General features: G+C 42.0%; 1 non-coding gene across 1 annotated transcript; it reads right to left on the bottom strand.

The window, feature by feature from the left end:
• Positions 1-696: 696 nt before the first annotated feature.
• On the bottom strand, positions 697-768 carry TRNAS-GGA (transfer RNA serine (anticodon GGA)). Its single transcript has one exon. It is a non-coding gene; the product is annotated as a tRNA-Ser (tRNA).
• Positions 769-5620: the final 4852 nt, after the last annotated feature.

Here is a 5620-nt window from a genome sequence, read left to right as displayed (position 1 = left end):
TATCCTCAGTTCTTTTCTTTTTTTTTTTTTTACTTTATTCTGCTCTTCAGAAGTTATTTCCACCATCTATCTTCGAGCTCACTGATTCATTCTTCTGTTGCAGATATTCTGCTCTTTATTCCTTCTAGAGTACTTTTAATTTCAGTAAATGTGTTGTTTGCCTATGTATGTTTATGCTTTAATTCTTCTAGGTCTTTGTTAATTGATTCTTGCATTTTCTCCTTTTTGTTTTCAAGGGTTTTGATCATCTCTACTATCATTATTCTGAATTCTTTTTCATGTAGTGTGCCTATTTCCTCTTCATTTATTTGGACATCTGTGTTTCTAGTTTGTTCCTTCATTTGTCTAGTATTTCTCTGCCTTTTCACTATTTTTTTTTTAACTTATTGTGTTTGAGGTCTCCTTTCCCCAGGCTTCAAGGTTGAATTCTTTCTTCCTTTTGGTTTCTGCCCTCCTAAGGTTGGTCCAGTGGTTTGTGTAAGCTCTCTATATATGCTGAGTTTGTTTGTTTGTTTGTTTGTTTTTTGCTTGTTTGTTTGTTTTTCCTCCGATGGGCAAGTCTGAAGTGAAGTGAAGTCACTCAGTCATGTCCAACTCTTTGCGACCCCATGGACGTAGCCTACCAGACTCCTCCCTCCATGGGATTCTCCAGGCAAGAATACTGGAGTGGGTTGCCATTTCCTTCCCCAGGGGATCTTCCCAACCCAGGGATCGAACCCAGGTCCCCCGCATTCCAGGCAGACGCTTTAACCACTGAGCCACCAGGGAAGCCATGGTAATCCTGTCTGCTGATGATTGTCTGTTTTGTTTGTTGTTCAGATGAGGCATGCTGCACAGGGTGCTACTGGTGGTTGGGTGATGACCAGTCTTGTATTCAAGTGCTTTCCTTTGTGTGAGTTCTCACTATCTGATACTCCTTGGGGTTAGTTCTCTGGTAGTCTAGGGTTTTGGAGTCAGTGCTCCCACTCCAAAGGCTCAGGGCTTTATCTCTGGTCAGGAATGAAGATTCCACAGTTGATTTGCTATGACATTAAGTGAGATCAAAACAAATACCCCAAAACGAGAAACCAAAGATGAACCCCAGGCAAAGGGCAGTTAAAAAATTAGGCAAATAATAATTAAAATAATGGAATATACACATATACATATATACCTATAAGCAAAGTCAAAACAGTCCAACAAAAATAAAGTACAGTAGATTGACCTGGTGAACAAAGGAAATCCAAAATTATATTTACCAGTTAAGAGCAATGCTGACTAAAGCACAAACTGGAAAACACAACTAAAGCAAGGTGCCAAGTGGGGGATAAAGCAATGAAAACAAAACTAACAAATATGCTGAGAGGAAAGGAAAGAAAGAAAGAATAGATATGCAAAGTTAAATAGAGGTAGATGAAGATTTATCTACATTAAAGATTATCTGCAAGGAGAAAAGTGCAGTAGGAAAGGCAAACAAAGGAATAAATGTAGAAAAAATATAATAGGTTTAAAAAGTTAGAAAATAAAATTACAAAAAGGAAAAAAGAACAAAAAGTGAAAAAAGGAAGAAGAAAGAAAAACAGAAGAAAAAAAAAAAAGGAAAACTCCACAGAACTGCAGAAACCCAACGTAGAGGCAGATTTACGACAACAATAAAAAGTGTGACTGAATACACACACACACACACACACCCATAAGCAAAATCAAAACAGTCCAACAAAAATAAAGTACAATAGATTGACCCAGCGAACAAAGGAAACCAAAACTCATATCTAACCGTTAAGAACAAAACTAAATAAACCACAAACTGAAAAACAAAGCTAAAGCAAGGTGCAAATTGGGGAATAAAGCAATGAAAATAAAACTAACAAATATGTTGTGAGGAAAGGAAAGAAAGAAAAGAGAATAGATATGCAAAGTTAAATAGAGGTAGATAAAGAAGATTTATATACATTAAAGATTAAATGCAAGGGGGAAAGGACAGTAGGAAAACCAAACAAAGGAATAAATGTAGAAAAAATGATAACAGGTTTGAAAGATTAAAAACTAAAATTTAAAAAAAGAGAGAAAAGAAAATTTCACAGAACTACAAAAGCCCAATGTAGTGGCAGAGGTTTATAACAATAAAAAATGTGACTGAGAAAAGATAAACACTCAATAGCTTAACTAGATTTCACAGTGGCAATAAACTCGACTTTCTTTTGCCTGTGGCATCTCTGCCCCAGTGAGAGTTGAGAGTGAAGATGGTGCAGATGCTTGGCTTGCAGGAACCTGGTGGCACCAACTGTGCAAGGATAAGGACTGCCTCTGCTGCAGGATGTAAGGCCTTATCAGTCTTTTTTCAAGCCTTTCGTAGCTGGCGATCAGAAGGTCTCTTTGGCCAGTCTTTCTCCATAGTTCCGCCCATGCAGGCACTTAGAGGGCTCCCTCGCTTAGGGTCCTTCTCTGTTATTTGGCGCATCAGGCACTTAAAGGGGCGCCCTGGGTGGGGTCCTACTCTGTAGTTCAGAGCATCAGGCTTTTGATGGGCTGTTCAGCTGCCAGTGTTGGCGTGTGGGGAGAGAGAGGCTACGGTGATGGCCCCACCCTCTACGTGTGACTCAGCAGTATCATCTTGCTTCCATGCCTGCCTGGCTTTCTTTCACAGTCACTTCCCACCGCAATATCCTCCTCACATCCCCTCAATCTGTCCACAGTCAACAGCAGCCCTCGCCCTGGGATTGCTCCACTATCCCCAAACTCCAGCTCCCAGCCTCTGTGTCTTTCAGGGGACCTGTGTTCCCATCTAGGGTGTGTATGGCTGTGGCAAGGACTGTCTTATTCTCATTCCATTTCAGTCAGTTCACTCACTCAGTCATGTCCAGTTCTTTGCAACCCCATGGACCACCGCAAGCCAGGCCTCCCTGTCCATCACCAAATCCCGGAGCTTGCTCAAATTCATGTCCATTGAGTTGGTGATGCCGTCCAACCATCTCATCCTCTGTTGTCCCCTTCTCCTCCTGCTCTCAATCTTTCCCAGCATCAGGGTCTTTTCAAATGAGTCAGCTCTTTGTATCAGGTGGCCAAAGTATTGGAGTTTCAGCTTCAACATCAGTCCTTCCAATGAATATTCAGGACTGATTTCCTTTCGGATGGACTGGTTGGAGCTCCTTGCAGTCCAAGGGACTCTCAAGAGTCTTCTCCAACACCACAGTTCAAAAGCATCAATTCCTTGGCACTCAGCTTTCTTTATGGTCCAACTCTCATATCCATACATGACTACTGGAAAAACCATAGTTTTGACTCAATGGACCTTTGTTGGCAAAGTAATGTCTCTGCTTTTTAATATGCTGTCTAGGTTGGTCATAACTTTCCTTCCAAGGAGTAAGCCTCTTTTAATTTCATGGCTGCAGTCACCATCTGCAGCGATTTTGGAGACCCCAAAAATAAAGTCGTCACTCTTTTCACTGGTTCCTCTGTTTCCCCATCTATTTGCCATGAAGTGATGGGACCGGATGCCATGATCTTAATTTTCTGAATGTTGAGCTTTAAGCCTACTTTTTCACTCTCCTCTTTCACTTTTATCAAGAGGCTCTTTAGTTCATCTTCACTTTCTGCCATAAGGATGGTGTCATCTGCATATCTGAGGTTATTGACATTTCTCCCGGTAATCTTGATTCCAGCTTGTGCTTCATCCAGTCCAGTATTTCTCATGATGTACTCTGCATATAAGTTAAACAAGCACGGTTACAATATACAGCCTTGATGTACTCCTTTCCCGATTTGGAACCAGTCTGTTGTTCCATGTCCAGTTCTAACTGTTGCTTCCTGATCTGCATACAGATTTCTCAAGAGGCAGATCAAGTGGTCTGGTATTCCCATCTCTTTAAGAAATTTCCACAGTTTGTTGTGATCCACACAGTCAAAGTCTTTATCATGGTCAAATAAAGCAGAAGTAGATGTTTTTCTGGAATTCTTTTGCTTTTCCTATGATCCAACGGATGTTGGCAATTTGAACTCTGGTTCCTCTGCTAAATACAGCTTGAACACCTGGAAGTTGTCGTTTCACAGACTGTTGAAACCTCTCTTGGAGAATTTTGAGCTTTACTTTGCTAGCGTGTGAGATGAGTGCAATGGTGCAGCAGTTTAAACATTCTTTGGCATTACCCTTCTTTGTGATTGGAATGAAAACTGACCTTTTCCAGTCTTGTGGCCACTGTTGAGTTTTCCTTATTTGCTGGCATGTTGAGTGCAGCACTTTCACAGCATCATCTTTTAGGATTTAAAATAGTTCAACTGGAATTCTAGCACCTCCACTAGCTTTGTTCGTAGTGATGCTTCCTGAAGCCCACTTGACTTTGCACTCCAGGTTGTCTGGCTCTAGATGACTGATCGCACCATCATGGTTATCTGGGTAATTAAGATCTTTTTTGTATAGTTCTTCTGTGTATTGTTGCCGCCTCTTCCTAATATCTTCTGCTTCTGTTAGGTCCATACCTTTTATGTCCTTTACTGTACCCATTTTTGCATGAAATGTTCCCTTGGTATCTCTAATTTTCTTGAAGAGATCTCTAGTCTTTCAATGATGTCTGCTTTGCCTTAAATATATATCAGAATCCTATCACGTTCCACCCTTTCATCTGCAAAATGGAGGCCAGAATGTCTAGAAGCTGTCACATGACGCTGGCATTTGGAGACTCCCCAGGAAGGACATCTTATGACTTTATTCTGGTTAATTACCATGAAACTTGTGAACCAGTGACGAGAAAGGCAGCACACTTTTATAAAAGCCATGTCACCCACCGCTTTATCTTTTAGCAGACAATACAGGTTCCTTCTCTGTGATGCTGCCAACTCCAGGACTTCTGTGACGCTGGCTCCCTAGTGAGAGCCTTGAAGCTCTTGTGCTTCCTCAGAGGTTTTGACTGTGTCAGGCTTTGTGGAGAGGTTCCCATTTCTGGTTAGGACCCTAAGCGACCTTGAGCAGCCTCTGACGCAGATGATTCCACATGGCCCTAGGGGAAGCTGCCTTGTTCGTCTGGGCTGTGGTTTTTCCATTTTTTAAAAAAAGGGAAACCAGCTGTCCCCTGAGTCAAATTATTGTGACCGGTAGTAACTCCCTGAGAAATATCTGTGAAAGTTACAGGGTTCAAATCAATACTGGGTAAAATTAAGCAGTTTGCTGTGTCTCCTTCTAGAAAAGGATTTTGTAAAACAGCATCAGTTTTCTGGGGAGATCTGTCTATGGGCTTTGCAGATTGGGAGCTGAACTTGCAGATGGACCAGGGGGTGAGGACAGGCCAGCACATCCAGGGTTCCACCCGTAGTCCTGGTTTATCTGCACGAGCCCCTCCTGTCCCTCTGGCTAAGAAGCTGTAACTCAACCCAAGAAGCTGTTAGAACAATAAGCTTGCACATAACATAGTTGGCTGCTTCCCAAGATGGCAGGCTGAGCACAGCAGCGGCTTGATTTTGACGCTTATGCCTAAAATCCTCTACTTTGGGGGGCTCAAATAGAATTGCAGAGAGATGTCAGTTACTTAGAAATGGCAGACTCTTCTCCTTTGCTTCATTTTCCAGATTAGTGCTTCTGTCACTAGTCCTGTGTCAGATGTGCTCAGTGAGGGCTCAGTTGCTCACTCAGTCATGTCTGACTCTTCGT

The sequence above is a fragment of the Bubalus kerabau genome, chromosome 6, assembly GCF_029407905.1.
Source record: "Bubalus kerabau isolate K-KA32 ecotype Philippines breed swamp buffalo chromosome 6, PCC_UOA_SB_1v2, whole genome shotgun sequence".
NCBI classification, from domain to species: domain Eukaryota; kingdom Metazoa; phylum Chordata; class Mammalia; order Artiodactyla; family Bovidae; genus Bubalus; species Bubalus kerabau.
Note: the sequence above shows the minus strand (reverse complement) of the source record. Positions and strands in the feature narration are given on the sequence as shown.